The sequence below is a fragment of the Carcharhinus amblyrhynchos genome, chromosome 25 (genome assembly GCF_965287045.1).
Source record: "Carcharhinus amblyrhynchos chromosome 25, sCarAmb.v2.hapA, whole genome shotgun sequence".
Taxonomy (NCBI): Eukaryota; Metazoa; Chordata; class Chondrichthyes; order Carcharhiniformes; family Carcharhinidae; genus Carcharhinus; species Carcharhinus amblyrhynchos.
In genome coordinates, this window is record NC_137348.1 from 16,641,689 (window position 1) to 16,659,671 (window position 17,983).

Sequence of the window (17,983 nt, forward strand, 5' to 3'; positions counted from 1 at the left end):
GTGAGTGTGAGAGAGAGCGTGTGTGTGAGTGTGAGAGAGAGCGTGTGTGTGAGTGTGAGAGAGAGCGTGTGTGTGAGTGTGAGAGAGAGCGTGTGTGTGAGTGTGAGAGAGAGCGTGTGTGTGAGTGTGAGAGAGAGCGTGTGTGTGAGTGTGAGAGAGAGCGTGTGAGTGAGTGTGAGAGAGAGCGTGTGAGTGTGAGAGAGAGCGTGTGAGTGTGAGAGAGAGCGTGTGTGTGAGTGTGAGAGAGAGCGTGTGTGTGAGTGTGAGAGAGAGCGTGTGTGTGAGTGTGAGAGAGAGCGTGTGTGTGAGTGTGAGAGAGAGCGTGTGTGTGAGTGTGAGAGAGAGCGTGTGTGTGAGTGTGAGAGAGAGCGTGTGTGTGAGTGTGAGAGAGAGCGTGTGTGTGTGTGAGAGAACGTGTGTGTGTGAGAGAGAACGTGTGTGAGTGTGAGAGAGCGTGTGTGTGAGTGTGAGAGAGAGCGTGTGTGTGTGTGAGAGAGAGCGTGTGTGTGAGTGAGAGAGAGCGTGTGTGTGAGTGTGAGAGAGAGCGTGTGTGTGAGTGTGAGAGAGAGCGTGTGAGTGAGTGTGAGAGAGAGCGTGTGAGTGTGAGAGAGAGTGTGTGAGTGTGTGTGTGAGAGAGAGAGGAGTGAAGGTGTGAGTGAAGGTATGTGAGTGAGAGGAGCAGGAGAGTGAGAGTAAGAGGAATGAGAGTGAGAATGTGTGTGTGTGTGTGTGTGTGTGTGTGAGTGAGTGAGTGAGAGAGAGAGAGAGAAAGAGAAGATACATGAAAACAAACAAATGAGCCTGCCACACATCCCACTGCCAATGCTGAACTGATGCAGAATGGTCGCTAATTTCCTAAGTAACTGCAGGCGTTTCATTTCAAATATTCATTGTGTGAAGTGATGTGGGACATTTCATCAGCTGCTTTATAATGGATCGCACAGATCATGGGAAATGTAAGAATTTCAGGTTTTCCGTATCCTGCCTTTCTTCATACCGTTTAAAACATTCAATGACGCTCAATTACAGGAAACAGGCTGAAGATTAAAATCTTTATTTCTCAAAAGGAGACAGCACATTTCAAAAATAAAGGCTTCCAAATTAAAGAAGACAGGCATAGCCTTGTCTCCCAGTTAATGTTGTTAAATAAGCCTCAGGAAATCTATGATGTTGATTTGAATGCTTCGCGGTGACTGAATCCTCTTAATGTTAACAAACCACGGGTGGGTAACCCTCAATCAGCTGACTCCAATAGAAAATAACTCCTGATCCTGGCAGCAAAAATTGCAGCCATCAATATTTCACTACAGCATGATTTCCCTGTTTCAGCTAATCCAGTGTAGAGTCATGGAGGTTTACAGCAAGGAAACAGGCCCTTCAGCCCAACTTGTCCATGCTGCCTACTTTTTTACAAACACTAAACTAGTTCCAATTGCTTGCGTTTGGCCCATATCACTTTACACCCATCTTACCCCCCATGTAACTGTCTAGCGCTGCTGTCTCACAGTACCAATGACCCGGGTTCAATTCCTGGCTCAGGTCATTGTCTGTGCAGAGTTTGCACATTCTCCCCATGTCTGCGTGGGTTTCCTCTGGGTGCTCTGATTTCCTCCCACAGTCTAAAGATGTGCGGGTTAGGTGCACTGGCTATGCTAAAATTGTCCCTTAGTCTCAGGGGGGCTAGCTAGGGTACATGCATGGGGTTATGGGAATAGGGATTATGGTCGGTGCAGACTCAATGGGCTGAATGGCCACGTTTTGCACTGTAGGGATTCTATTCTAAAAGACAAAATTGTACCCACCTCTACTACTACCTCTGGCAGTTCGTTCCAGACACTCACCACTACCGAGTGAAAAGATTTCCCCTCTGAACCTTTATGTAATTCTCCCCTCTCACCTTCAACCTATGCCCTATCTTTTAGACTCCCCTATCTTTGGGAAGCGATGCTGACTATTTAGCGGATCCATGCCCCTCATTATTAGGTTAATGTTTCATGATTATTCATTGATTAACTTGCAGTTGATGTTTAACTACTGATAAACTACCAAGTAAATTGAGAAATACATCACAGAAAATATCAGTTGTGAAGGATAACAAAATATAAAGCGAGAAGAGACAGAATATTTCGGCTTGGTTTGAATCTGATATTAATGTGTCATAGAACTTGCAGCACAGAAATAGGCCATTCAGCCCATTGTCTTTATGTGGTCCTTTGGAAATAAAATCTATCCAATTTGTGCTGTGAATAGTGCACTTCATAAGACAGTTATGTTTTAAACTGTCTCCTTTAATTCAAGTTAAAATAGAATAGTTTGGACCTTCTACAGGATGGGACTGTGTAATCGATCGGCCCAGAGACAAGCTCATGTAACCTGCTTCTTACTGAGACAGAGGCTGGAATTTTACCACCCTGCTCGCTACGGGAATTGGAGTGGGCAAGGGATGGATCACGGGAACGTCCATTGACCTGGGGGGAGATTTTACGGTTTGAGGACAAGCGTAGCTGGAAAATCCTGCCCAAAGTTTCAAACTGAAACTTGAGTCAGAAACCAGTGCAAGTTTTAACAGTTTTACACACAGGAGGAGGCAGCTGGCCAGGCTCTCAGGGTCAGAGTCAGTCAGACCAGGGGATTTGGCAGACTAAGATCGACAACAGGCTTGGCTATTGCAGGTCAAAGAAAAAGTCGGCTTTTGGGAGAACTACCAAGCAGGTGAGGATGTAACTCCTGTTTAATTGATATGGGAATTGTGGAGAGTTAAAAAAAACAAGAAGATAGAAGTCCATTTGATTATACTCAGATGATTGAGTGAAAGACCCTGAAACATTCATCCAGGGGAGAAAGTGTGCGGAACGAGGTTAATGTGCAGTTTCAGTCAGCAGTTAGGAAGGCAAGTGCAATGTTAGCATTCATGTCAAGAGGGCTGGAATACAAGAGCAGGGATGTACTTCTGAGGCTGTATAAGGCTCTAGTCAGACCCCATTTGGGACATCGTGAGCAGTTTTGGGCCCCATGTTTAAGGAAAAATGTACTGGCCTTGGAAAGGGTCCACAGGAGGTTCACAAGAATGATCCCTGGAATGAAGAGCTTATCATATGAGGAATGGTTGAGGACCCTGGGTCTGTACTTGGAGTTTAGGAGGATGAGGGGGACCTCTCAGGATACTGCAAGGCCTGGATAGAGTCGACATGGAGAGGATGTTTCCACTAGTAAGAAAAACTAGAACCAGAGGGCACAACCTCAGACTAAAGGGACGATCCTTTCAAACAGAGATGAGGAGGAATTCCTTCAGCTGGACAGTGGTGAATCTATGGAACTCTTTGCCGCAGAAGGCTGTGGAAGCCAGGTCATTGAGTGTCTTTAAGACAGAGATTGATAAGTTCTTGATAAATAAGGTGATGTGGAGTTACGGGGAAAAGGCAGGAGAATGGGAAGAGAAAAATGTCAATCACGATTGAATAGCGGAGCAGGCTCGATGGACCGAGTGGTCTAATTCTGCTCCAATGTCTTATGGTCTTAAGACGAGGTCTTGCTAAAGTTGGGAGAAGTTTAGGAAATTGAAACACAGGACTACATTTTTGCCGAGAGTGTGTTATGATCTGTAAAAATAAAAGGGCAGCTTTGGTATGTTGAGAAGCTAATAGGGAATCCCTTCTCTGCAGTTTAATGTATTAATAGTCCAAGTAATGTTTTGATGTTGATTCTAGCTGGTTTGTTACAGTAAAAGTCTTAAAATGGTCTTTATTTATTTATTAGTCACAAGCAAGGCTTACATTAACACTGCAATAAAGTTACTGTGTAAAACCCCTAGTTGCCACACTCTGGTGCCTGTTCAGTTACACTAAGGGAGAATTTAGCATGGCCAATGTACCTAACCAGCATGTCTTTCAGACTGTGGGAGAAAACTGGAGCACCCAGAGGAAACCCCTGCAGACACAGGGAGAACATGCAGACTCTGCACAGACAGTGACCCAAGCCAGGAATCGAACCCAGGTCCCTGGCGCTGTGAGGCAGCAGTGCTAACCACTGTAAGCCTGGACGATCCTTTGACTTGATTACTGGGAAGTTCATCACATTTTTTTTAAGTTATCGCTCTCTAAGGGGTTGGGAACATTAGCCTCCCACAAGATCTGAATCTTTCCCCTTAGCGTTGCAAGTTTTCTTTCCTTCAAGAATTCTCATTTGAGAATGCTATTGAATCTGCTTCCACTATCCTTTCAGGTAGTGCATTCCAGATCGTAACATCCCAACCTCTGATTCTTCTGCTAGTTACCTTTAACCCTTGTCCTCTGCTAACGGTGCCTTCTGCCACTGGAAATAGGTCCTCCTTACTTAAGCAATTACAACCCTTCATGAATTTGAACACCTTTATTAAACTTCCCCCTAACCGTCCCTGCACTAAGGAGAAAGATTCCAGCTTCTCATGTAACTAAAATTGTTTATCCCTGCTGGTATTCGAGCAAATCTCCTCTGTGCAGTCTCTGGGGCTTTGACATCGTTCCAGAAGTGTGGTGCCCAGAACTGACCTCAATTCTCTAGTTGAGACCGAACCACTGACCAGGAATTTTCGAGCGCCGCCAGGAACTTCCAGTCCTGCTGAATATCAACAGACTTGAAGCCAGTCCACCCCACGCCCCCGCCATGGTGAGACCCCCAGAAAAACCAAGCCAGGATCTCTCAACACTTTAACAGAATTACTTTTGTGCTCTATGCCACCATTGTCAAAGCCAAGCATCATGAAAAGACGCAGTGGTTAGCCCTACTGTCTCACAGCACCAGGGACCCGGGTTCGACACCCCTTGGGTCACTGTCTGTGTCGAGTCTGTATATTCTCCCTGTCTCTGCATGGATTTCTTCCAGGGACTCCAGTTAACTGCCTCAGTCTAAAGGTTTATGGGTTAGGCAGATTGGCTATGCTAAATTGCTCCTTAGTGTCTAAGATGTGCAGGTTAGATGGATCAGCCAGAGGAAATGTGTGGGGTTACAGGGATAGGGCGGAAGAGATGGTAAGACGCTCTGTCGGAGAGTCTCGATGAGCCAAGTGATCTGCTTCTGTACTGTAGGGATTCTATGGTTGCTTTTCAAACAATTTTCTCAACTTATCCAGCAACCTTTAAAGAGCAGCACAGTAGCACAGTGGTTAGCACTACTGCTTCACAGCTCCAGGGACCTGGGTTCAATCCCGGCTTGAGTCACTGTCTATATGGAGAGGCGGCACGGTGGCACAATGGTTAGCACTGCTGCCTTACAGTGCCAAGGACCCGGGTTCGATTCCCATCTTGGGTTGCTGTCTGTGTGGAGTTTGCACATTCTCCTCGTGTCTGTGTGGGTTTCCTCTGGGTGCTGCGGTTTCCTCCCACAGTCAAAAGATGTGTGGGTTAGCTTGATTGGCTATGCTAAAAAATTTACCCCTCAGTGTGCTGAGATGCATAGGTTAGAGGGATTAGTAGGTAACTATGTAGGGATATGGGGTAGGGCCTGGCTGTGATTGTGGTCGGTGCAGACTCGATGGGCCAAATGGCCTCTTTCTGCACTGTAGGGTTTCTGTCCCTAAACCTTTCAGTCTTTCTGTTCCCATGCCATGGGTACAAATAGATTGTACCAAATTTCCTTCATATTGCCTCTGGCCACGCTGAATTCCCCCTCAGTGTACCCGAACAGGTACCCGAATGGATTGTGATGACTAGGGGATTTTCACAGTAACTCCATTACAAGTGTTAACATGAGCCTACTTGTGACACAGATAAAGAAAATCCTTGTATAACACCTTCATTCACAATATTTGCTGTGTTAAATGTTAGTGAACTGGGACAAACCCCAGTCTGATTTCTACATTCCCACTGTTACAGTTTACCTGGGTTCCTTCCCCCATTACTTCAAACAGCCTTACCATCTGTCAATGGACCATTCAGGGAACTCTCTGCCTCTACAACTTTCCACAGCTCACCACCTCTTGTCTGTTCAGGATGCATTTACACAGAAGTAATTGATAATATATATTTTCCATCACCACCCCTAGTATTTTCATCAATTAATCTTTACCGTGGAGTAGAAAAATTCAGTGGGGGTCTGAAGTCAGTTGTGTAAGCTACTTGTAAAGGTTCTCGGTCAGAGATCGATCATGCAGTTTCCCATCTATTTGTTTTTTTAATTCCCTTGAAAGTTTTTGCTATTTTTCGCTCAATGGCGCTTCACACTGGGCTATATAGGGCGACATGGTGGCACAGTGGTTAATACTGCTGCCTCACAGTGCCAGGGACCCAGGTTCGATTCCCAGTTTAGTTCACTGTCTGTGCATTCTCACTCTATCTGCGTGGGTTTCCTCCGGGTTCCTTCCATCGTCTGAAAGGTGTGCTGGTTGGTGCACTGGCCATGCTAAATTCTCCCTCCGTGTACCCAAATAGGTGCTGGAGTGCAGTGACTTGGGGATTTTCACAGTAACTTAATTGCAGCGTTAATGTAAGCCTACTTGTGACACCAATAAGTACACTTTAAAACTTATATTCCCAGGATTGTGCACTAACTGACCAAGACCACAAAAAAACTACAAAAGGTTGTAGCCCCATCCATCACGCGAACCAGCCTTCCATCCAAAGACTCCGTCTACGCTTCCCGCTATCTCAGAAAAACAGTCAGCATAATCAAGGACCCTATGCATTCCAGACATACTCTCTTCCACATTCTTCGATCAGGAAAAAGATACAAAAGTCTAAGAACACATTACAACCAAGAACAGCTTCTTCCCTGCTGCCTTCAGACTTTTGAATGGGCCTATCTTTTATGAATTTGATGTTCCTTTACACCCTAGCTATGACTGTAACATTACATTCTGCACTCTGTCCTTTCCTTCTCCGCTATTATTCTATGAATGGTATGCCTTGTCTGTAAAGCGTGCAAGAAATAATACTTTTCATTGTATCCCAATACATGTGACAATAATAAATCAAATCAAAGAGAATAATCACCAATCTGTCACTGCCTCTTTGAATGGCAGTCGTACTCAATAAAAGCTACACTGAGGTTTGGAGTTTCAAAAAGAAAATGTCAATTGAACTGTCAGGAAAGTGACATTTAGCCAAGCATTAATTTGCTTATTTTGAGATTTAATGAGATTGCAGATGTCTGGAGGGCAAAATCCTATTTCTATTTTAGTGCAAGAATATATTCATTCTCCAAGTACGGAAAAGGAGCATAGGAAACGATAACTGTTTAAACCACAGTCTGCGGTTGTCACGGTGATAATGATTTTGAATCAGATAGTCATTCCTGAGGCTTTGAATGGAGTGCTTCACAAGACTGGATGTGAAGAGTCCAAGTGTACTTCAGGGAAGATGACACAGATCAGTTCACAGATGTCAATAAAGTTAATATTCATTACAATAAACCTCTTTAGAAATTAAGCGTAAATTTGAAAGGAAGGAGGATGCTAGGTGGTTGATGAGGATGTGAAACTAAATTCACCACAAAAAGTATGTGCCAAATATCCCCCAAAACAATCATATTGCATCACTGAATCACAGTGCATTTGGCCCATTGAGCCAGAACCAGCTCTCTGAAAGAGCTTAGAATCGTAGAATCCTACAGTGCAGAAGGAGGCCATTCAGCCTATCGAGTCTGCACTGACCACAATCCCACCCAGGTCCTATCCCCATAACACCATCCATTTACCCTAGCTAGATCCCCTGACACTAAGAAACAAATTAGCATGGCGAATCCACCTAATCCACACATCTATGGACTGTGGGAGGAAACCGGAGCACCTGGAGGAAATCCACATAGACACGGGAAGAATGTTCAAACTCCACATAAACAGTGACCCAAACGGGGAATTGAACCTGGGTCCTCAGTGCTGTGGGGCAGCAGTGCTAACCACTCTGCCACCAGATTGCCCAATCCCCCACCTAACCCTGTAACCCTGCACATGACTAACCCACCAAACCTGCCCACCTTTGGACACTAAGAGTCAATCCATCTAAATTGCACATCTTTGGACAGTGGGAGGAAACTGGAGCACTGTGTGATTCAAGAAATCGGAGCATCTTTGCAAATGCCATGCATTGGTCTGTTGGCCTCGGGCAGGAATTTCCAGCCTTGGGGCGTGCGCCACTGGAAAACCTTGCCCCCACTTTTGTCCTGAGTTGTGAACATTTAGTTTTGATGTACATTTTTACTGGTGCCTTCCTAATTCCTTAACTCTGTGTTTCTCTACATCATACTGCAGCACAAGTGATTTTGGCTGTAATAACTACACTAGGTGGCATAGTATTTCATTTAGACATCTTTTTCTGTGCACCATTTCCACCTAAATTTCTTCCCTTTTTCCACTCATTCAAATAACCTGCGTCCCCTTTTTGTTCCAAGCACACACTCAGTGCATCATTTACCAACATCATAGCACATGTTGAGTCCCGCACGATCAGTATAACTTAACCAAGGAGAGGTGTTGGTGGTAGCACAGTGGTATCATCACTGGACTAGTAATCCAGAGACCCAGGTTAATGCTCTGGAGACCTGGGTTCAAATCTCACTACAGCAGATGGTAGAATTTAAAAGCTCAATAAAAATCTGGAATTAAAAGTTAAATGATGACCATGAAATCATTGTTGGCTGTCATAAAAAGCTATCTGGTTCACTAATAGGGTGGCACGGTGGGACAGTGGATAGCACTGCTGCTTCATAGTGCCACGGACCCAGGGTCCAATTCTGACATTGGGTCACTGTCTATGTGGACTTTGCATATTCTCCCCATGTCTACATGGGTTTTGTCTGGGTGCTCCAGTTTCCTCCCACAGTCCAAAGATGTGCAGGTTAGGTGGACAGCCATGTTAAATTGTCCCTTCGTGTCTCAAGATAAGTAACATGGGGTTACAGCGATAGGGCTCTTTCGGAGAGTCAGTGCAGACTTGATGGGTGAAATGGCTTTGTACTCTGTAGGGATTCTAGAATCCTAGAACTTTGTCTAAACGAAGTTCTCCCCATGTCTGTGTGGTTTTCTTCTGGGTGCTCCAGTTTCCTTCCACAGTCTGAGAGGTGTGCTGGTTAGGTGTATTGACCATGCTAAATTCTCCATCAGTGTACCCAAACAGATGCCAGAGTCTGGCAACTAGAGGATTTTCACAGTAACTTCACTGCAGTCTTAATGTAAGCCCACCTAATAAATAAAGTTAAACTTAAAACTTAATAGAGAAACAGCTAAAAACATAAATACAATAAAGAAGTCAGTCATGGATTCTGAAAGGAAAGATCATGCTTGAGTAACCTTACTGAATTATTTCAACAGCTAACAGAAAGGTTAGGTAGGGTATTGCAGTAGATTTAAATTTTGAAAAAAATCTTTGATAAAATTTTGCATAGTAGACTTGTGACTAAAGTCAGTTCATGTAGAGTTGGGGACAAGTAACAGAATGGGTAGAAAGCAGAGTACAAAACATCAAGCACGAGTAAGGCCATTGTAAGTAATTGCCAAATGGTGGAAAGTGGTAGTCCACAAGGGTTACTGCTCGGTCTACTGCTGTTCACTATTTATACAAATGATTTGGTCTCAGGAATTGTAAGTACAATTTTAAAATTTGTAGATATCACTAAATTAGGTGGTGCAGTTAATACTGAGCAGGACTGAGGAATGATACAGTGGCATTGGAGATAGTTCAGGGGAGGTTCACTAGGTTGACTCCAAAGATGAGGGGTTTGTCATATGAAGAGAGATTGAACAGTTGAGACCGATACTCTCTGGAATTTAGAAGAATGAGGGGAGATCAAATTGAGGTATACAAGATGATAAAAGGTATGGATAAAGTAGGACTGGAATGGATTCTTCCTCTTGTGGGGCATTCTAGGATAAGAGGTCATAATCTTAGGATAAGAGGTAACAAATTTAAAACAGAGTTGAGGAGAAACTATTTCTCCCAAAGGGTTATGAATCTGTGGAATTCGCTACCCCAAAGTGCGTTGGGACAGTACATTTAAGGAGGAGTTAGACAGATTTTTAATCGGTAATGTGTTGAAGGGTTATGGGGAGAAGGCAGGAAAATGGGGTTGAGGAGCATATCAGCCATGATCAAATGGCGCAGTGAACTTGATGGGCCAAATGGCCCAATTCTGTTCCTATATCTTATGAACTTACAAACTGCGACAAAATACAGGAAGACATTAATAAGCTTGATTTGATTGTCACATGTATTACTTTTCACTGTAAACTATTGTCTCTTGTATGCTGTACAGACAAAACAACCATAAATCGAGAAGGAAAGGAGAGAGTGCAGAATGTAGTATTACAGTCATAGCTGGGGTGTATAGAAGGATCAACTTAATGCAAGGTAGGTCTATTCAAAAGTCTGATGGCAGCAGGGAAAAACTGTTCTTGAGTTGGTACACGACTTTGGACTTTTGCGTGTTTTTCCCGATGGAAGAAAGTGGAAGAGAGAATGTCTAGGGTTCATGATGATGCTGGCTGTTTTCTTGAGGCAGCGGTAAGCGTAGACAGAGTCAATGAATGGGAGACTGGTTTGCAAGATAGACTGGGCTTCGTTCGTGACTCTTTGTAGTTTTTTGCAGTCTTAGACTTGCAAAACGGGTACGCAATTGGTAGATAAACTTCCATGTAGATAAGTGTGGGGGAGATTATTTTGGTGGGAAGAAGAAAGAGGCATAAACTTCTGAGAAAATAAGGTTCTTATTTAGGATAGAAGTTCTCCCAGTGTCTGCGTGGGTTTCCTCCGGGTGCTCTGGTTTCCTCCCACAATCCAAAGATGTGTGTGTTAGGTTGACTGGCAATGCTAAATTGCCCCTTAATGCCAGGGGGATTAGCAGGGTAAATATGTGGGGTTTGGGGAATAGGGCCTGTGTTCGATTGTGGTTGGTGGCCTCCTTCTGTACTGCAGGGATTCTATGATATGTAAAAGAAAGGAAGCAGGGACTTAATTCTATTGTGTGCTATTCATGAGAAGCATCTACGTATCACATATCTGTGAGGAGCGATTCTGGTAATGTGTGGGTGTTTAAAGCACATTCACAGTCCTTCTCTCATCGGACAACAGTTGACCAACCAGAGTAACACTGGGAGAGAGACATGCAAGTTTAAGATGGGGAAACTGGGATGTGGAAGAAAGCGTGTCTGCTTATATTCCCAGCAGAGCTATTTAACTTTAATATTACTGGCCCAAAAAAAATGAAGAATCCTACATCTGTATTTCAACAAAGATTTTACTCAAGGTGCAATCTTAATATTTTACATCAAAACAAAGTGCTGGGAAACACAGCAAGGCAGCATCTGTGGAGAGAGAAGCTGGGTTAATGTTTTGAGTCCATTGTGACTCCTCTTCGGAACATTTTTTTAGTTTATCTTGTGTATAAATCACGGCCAACAATACTAATGCCACATTACCTGTTGCTATTGACACTAAAACACACATCACCACATCATTTACATAGATATCCATCAATCCCAGAGTGACAAAAGCATTAGTAGCCATCCACAACAAAAACAGAAAATGCTGGAAAATCTCAGCAGGTCTGACAGACAGCATCTGTGGAGAGAGCTCTGACCAAGGGTCATCCAGACTCGAAACATTGGCTCTATTCTCTCTCCACAGATGCTGTCAAACCTGAGATTTTACGGCACTCTCTGTATCCCTACAGTTCAGAAGAAGGCCATTATTGTGTGCCATTGACTCCAAGAAGAAATAAAATTATTTTCCATGCAGGTGGATAAAAAGATAAAAGCAAAATACTGCGGATGCTGGAATCTGGAGCTGCTTGGTAGCACTGCTATCTCACAGTGCCAGGGACCTGGGTTCGATTCCGACCTCAGGTCACTGTCTGTCTGGAGTTTGCACGTTCTCCCCGTGTCTGCATGGGTTTCCTTTGGGTGCTCCAGTTTCCTCTCAGTCCAAAGATGTGTGGTTGATTGGCCATGCTAAATTGACACCTAGTGTTAGGGGATTAGCAGGGTAAATATGTGGGGTTACAGGAATAAGAGCTGGGTTGGATTGTGCATGAATCAGTGCAGGCTCGATGGGCCAAATGGCCTCCTTCTGAGCTGTAGGGATACAGAGAGTGCTGTAAAATCTCAGATCTGACAGCATCTGTGGAGAGAGAATAGAGCCAATGTTTCTAGTCTGGATGGCCCTTGGTCAGAGCTCCCTCCATAGATGCTGTCCATCAGAACTGCTGAAATTTTCCAGCATTTTCTGTTTTTGTTGCGGATAAGCTTTTGTCACTCCGGGATTGATGGATATCAATGTAAATGGTGTGGTGATGTGTGTTTTAAGGTGCGCAGTAATCACTGAGCCAGATAATAGCTAATGCAGTGGCTAAATGGAGCTTTCTGAGCCCTTTGCTGGATTTTCTCAGTGTGATGAGTTATGGATTAGAGGAAGCAATGTAGATGAAAGGTTGTGTGTAATGAAAAGATTCACAGATTTGATGCTGGAAGTTCTGCACTATTCCCTTAATTGCTGGTGATAGTTGGTCACAGTTATTTGCTAACTATTATGAAAGAGATATGTGCTATGATAAAAAATATAAGATCACCCGTGGGCTTCTCTATCAATAGCTGCATCAGCGCTGCAGCCTAATTTAAAGGGAAAGACATAAATATATAGACTGCAGCGGAATAATATTATCTCAAACTTGTGTGATGCAATAACACATTTACTGCAAGATTTTTATAAGCCTTTGGTAGACTGAGAGACTGCTAGTCTGTTCTAATGGATTTCCCATGCTTGCTGTTGGATATGATTGATTATCTAACGATGTTAATGAAAGAACAGTGAGTTTACCAAATGATAGAGTGCTACCCAAAGCTATTTTTGCCAACAAATTTCTCCAGATGTCACAGCAGTCCTGCTTAATACAGGGCTTCTCTGCTCCACCACAGCAGCCTGTGGGAGACTTTCCAGAAGACTGTCTCTTCTCGCTCCAGTTCTGTCGCTTTCATTCCCAAGTTGGTTAGAAGGTGATTTTCTTTTGAGGAAAGCTGCCAATCACTCGAATTCTGGCAATTGCTCAAAGTTGCTGAGTTGAAGGTGCCTGCCGTTAGCGAGACGCACTCTCACCTCTGAGTTGGAAGGTTATATGTTCGAGTCTCAAGCCAGACACTCCAGTTCAAAGGTTATTCATTTATTAGTCACAATTAGGCTCACATTAACGCTGCAGTGAAGTTACTGTGAAAATCCCCTAGCTGCCCCCGGCACCTGTTTGGGTACACTGAAGAGGAACTTAGCATGGCCAATGTACCTAACCAGCACTTCTTTCAGACTGTGGGACGAAACCGGAGCACCTGAAGGAAACCCAAGCAGGCATGGGGAGAATGTGTAAACTCCACACAGACAGTGACCAAGGCCGGAATCGAACCTGGGTCCCTGGCGCTGTGAGGCAGCAGTGCTAACCACTGTGCTGCCCGCAGTGCAGTACTGAGGGAGGGCTTCACTGTCAGATGCACCATCTGGGAGATGCTAAACTGAGAATGTAGAAGATGCCATGGCACTATTTGAAAAAGATCAAGATAATTCTCCCTGCTACCTTAGTCAAGATTTATCCCTCGATCAACATCACCAAAATAGATCATTGCTGTGTGTAGGAACTGGCTGGGTACAAAATGGCCACCGCATTTCCTGCACTGCAACAGTGACTACTTCATTCATGATGAGAGGTCACATGACACCAAGTTATAGTCCAACAGGTTTATTTGAAAACACAAGCTTTCAGAGGGCTGCTCCATCGTCAGGCAAAGTGACTCCACTCCGAAAGCTCGTGATTTTAAATAAACCTGTTGGACATTAACCTGGTGTCATGTGACTTCTCATCTTGTCCACCCCAGTCCAACACCAGCATCTCCACATCATGCTTCATTAATGTCATTGGCTGCAAAGTGTATTGGAATATCCTGAGGTTGTCCAATGTATAAATGCAAGGCTTTCTTTCCTGATGCAGGAATGCAATGAAGCCCACCATCCCATTACTGCTCATTGATAGGGGTCCCTACCTGGTCTATATGTAACTTCAGAGCCACAGCTATGTGGTTGACTCTCAGCTGCCCTTAGGCAACTAGGGCAATAAATGCTGGCCAGCCAGTGACACTCATGTCCCATGAATTAGTAACAAAAGGAAAAGATATTTTTATATAAAATATGAAGCAACTTCCTTTTAACATTGATGAGGGGATAATACCTTCTGATTAGAAAAGTTCTGCTCCACATGGTGTTGTGATATCTGTCTATGAACATTGGAGAGTAATGAACAAAGAACAAAGAAAATTACAGCACAGAAACAGGCCCTTCAGCCTGTACTGACCATGCTGCCCGTCTGAACTAAAACCCCCGACCCTTCCGGGGACCATATCCCTTTATTTCCAACCCATCCATGTATTTGTCAAGATGCCCTTTGAAAGTCACTACAAAAAAAGTGACGTGCCTGAGGATGGGGAGGGGGTACTGTAAATATGCCAGGGGCTGCCGGTTTTGCAAGAGGGCAACTTCACTGCCACTATGGAGAAGCGCTGAATACACTAGCTCTGAAATCAGAGAGCTGGTTGCAAACAGGCCACTGGCACACGCCCCTTAACTGGGTCAGGAACGGGGGCTGGGGAAAGCAGCTTTTATATTGAAGCTGACAGGGGAAGGGTCTCCCTCAGTGTCTCAGGCAGAACTCCCTCAGTGACTGGCAAGCAACTCTCTCACTGACGGGATAAGGACCCCCTTCACATTATGTCAACCTTATTAATACTGCTGGAAAGAAACAACTTCACAACTGACAAGCTCGATCATTAATATTCATGCCCATGTCCTTCAACCGCTATTTGAATTGCAAATATTAACACAATTGTTTCAGTCGGGAATAAAACAAATAGAACGGAATTATTTCCTACCATCATGGCTTTCATCACTTGTCTGATCTGAATTGCATGAACTTAACAGAATCACAGAATACCTACAGTACAGGAGGCCATTCAAGTCTGTACTGACCACAATCTCGCCCAGGCCCTATCCCCGTAACCCTACACATTTACCCTGCCAATCCCCTTGACATTAAGGGTCAATGTAGCATGGCCAATCAACCTAACTCATGCATCTTTGACTGTGGGAGGAAACCGGAGCACCCGGAGGAAACCCACGCAGACATGGGGAGAACGTGCAAACTCCATACAGACAGAATTGAACCTGGGACCCTGGTGCTGTGAGGCAGCAGTGCTAACCACCGTGTCACCGTGAGCAAACTTCATTGGGGTCGCAATATAAAGTTATCAAACTGCCAACGCTGTATTAAATATTCATAAAAGTGCACGGTGCAATGATTCAAATATTTCCAACTTGCAAAAAAATCTTCCACAGTGATACGGATGAACTGCAGATAAACTACCGACACTGCAGTCAGTGGACCCAAAATGTGAATCAACAAATGGACAAGCACTGGTGGGAATGATGCACAGAAATATTACTGTTTCATTATCATTGTAAACATTGTCACAATTTGTTGAATTTATGTTTTGAAAAGCTACAGAAGAAAATTATTGGCAGCCTTTCATAATGTCCATTACTCACAGTTTAATCAGTAATTGAGCATTTTATTGTGCAGAAGAGTTTGTATGAGATATGGAAAATTCTGGAAATAGCATTTTGGTTCCGGTTTCTATTTCAGATAAAAAAAAGACTTGCATTTATATAATGTGGACCACTGGATGCCCCACTGTACTTGCAGCAAATTAGAAACTGAGTTGGATGATTAGCCATGGTCAGTGCAGGCTTGGAGGGCCGAAGGGCCTGTTGCTGTGCTGTAATTTTCTTTGTTCTTTGTAATGATTGGTGGAGGAGGGGTTGAATTTTATATGTTACAGCTTTGATCTTTGCACACACGTCCAAGAGTGGGACTTGAACCCACAACCTTCTGAGTCAGAGGCAAGGGTGCCCTCAGTCGAGTCACAGCTCACACCTTGCAATATTTAAGTATCTGTTTTCTAATTTCATTGAGATGTTTATATATGTTTGAAGTATTTCGCTTCAAGTGAATGGCGTTATAACTTACCTTTATACTGAGCCTCCTGCAAGGGAATGGAATATAAGAGTAGAGATGTTCCTAAAATCCTACGGTGCAGAAGGAGGACATTCAGCCCATTGAGTCTGTGCCGACCACAATCCTAATCAGGCCCTATCCCTATAACGCAATGTGTTTCCCCTAGCTAATTCCCCTGACACTAAGGGGCAATTTAGCACAGCCAATCCACCTAACCTGCATATCTTTGGAGTGTGGGAGGAAACTGGAGCACCTGGATGAAACCACGCAGACATGGGGAGAACATGCAAACTCCACACAGACAGTGACCCCAAGCTGGGAATCGAACCCGGGTCCCTGGCGCTGTGAGGCAGCAGTGCTAGCTACTGTGCTACCTTGCCGTCTGGTGGCACAGTGCTGTGCTACAGTTGTATAGGGCGTTGGTGAGATTGCAACCGTGTACAGTTTTGTTCTCTTTATTTGAGAAAGGACATGGAAGCAGGTAAGAATAGGCTTACCTGACCGATTCCTGAGGTGAGGGGGTTTACCCTCCGGGGACAGGTTGGGCCTGTATCCATGGGAGTTTAGAAAAATCTTATTGAAATTGGCAAGATCCTGAGGGGATGTTACAGAATGGATGCTGAAAAGATGTTTCCCCATGGGGATAGGCCAGAACTAGGAGAGATAATCTAAAAATAAGGGGTCTTCCATTTAAGACAGAGATGAGAATTTATTTCTCTGAAAGGAGTGTGGAAAACTCTCTTTCCAGGGAGTGGTAGAGACAGGGTCATTGAATATTTTGAAGACAGAGGTAGATAGGTTCTTGACTAATGAGAGACACAAAGGTATCCAGAGTGGGCAGAATGGAGGGATTGAAGCCACAGTCTGATCAGCCATGATCCTACTCAATGGCGAAGCAGGCTTGAGGGGCCAAATGGCCTACCCCTGCTCCCAATGTGTGTGTTTGCGGGCAGTAAAACACTCCAGAGGAGCATAAACAGCCAGAAGCTGACACCGAGCCAAAGAAAAAGAGATACCAAATGAGATGATTAAAAATTTGATCAATGAGCTTGAAGGAGAGAGGCGAGAGGGAAATGATCTGTAATGCTAATAATTTGGTACCGATCACCTTCCCATTTCGGGCGCTCTGAATTATAACCAAGAAATACTCAGTGAGGCACGACACGGCGAAATAGAGAACAAAGCTCTCTTCACAGAAACACTCCAGAAACTGCTGTGAAGTGCTTTGGGGTGTCCTGAGGCAACTCAGTAAACATATGTTCTTTCTTTCTTCATCCCAAACTCACAGAAGGCTCCTTTCTCCACCAGTATTACATTCCCACTTTCCGCACCAGCCATCCTTGTGGTCTTGCTAAACGATATTGCAATATCAGCCTCGAGTCTGTGTGTGGCCACACGCCCACTAACAACTGGATTTAAAACCCCCATCCAAGTCATCACAGTACACCATTATACCTCCTCGAGTGAAAGGTGGTTTTCTGCCACCAAATTGAGCTGGACTCGGGCCCAGATCCTGGAGATGAAGAATCATTTTTCTATTCAGTCACTGGATGCGGCAAAGCCAGCATTTATTTCCTATTCCAATTTGTCCTCGAGATGATGGCAGTTTACTGCTTTCCTGACAGCTCGGCACGGTGGCACAGTGATTAGCACTGCTGCCTCATAGCGCTAGGGGACCCGGGTTCAATTCCAGCATTGGGTGACTGACTGTGTAGAGTTTGCACATCCTCCCTGTGTCTGTGTGGGTTTCCTCTGGGAGCTCCGGTTTCCTCCCAGATATGCGTGCGTTGGGATGTTTGGCCATGCTCATTTGCCCGTTAGTGTCCCAAGATGTGTAGCTGAGGAGGATTAGTGGGGCATGTACGCAAAGATATGGGAAAAGGGGTCTGTCAGACGGTCAGTGCAGACTCAATGGGCTAAATAGCCTCCCACTGCACTGTAGAAATTCCATGATTCTAGGAATTCTATGAACTTT

General features: G+C 44.4%; 1 protein-coding gene across 2 annotated transcripts in view; it reads right to left on the reverse strand.

Annotated features, from left to right (window-relative positions):
* ralgps1 (Ral GEF with PH domain and SH3 binding motif 1) overlaps positions 1–17,983 on the reverse strand; it is a 710,183-nt gene that overhangs the window by 99,311 nt on the left and 592,889 nt on the right. The gene's annotated exons all lie outside the window — the stretch shown is intronic.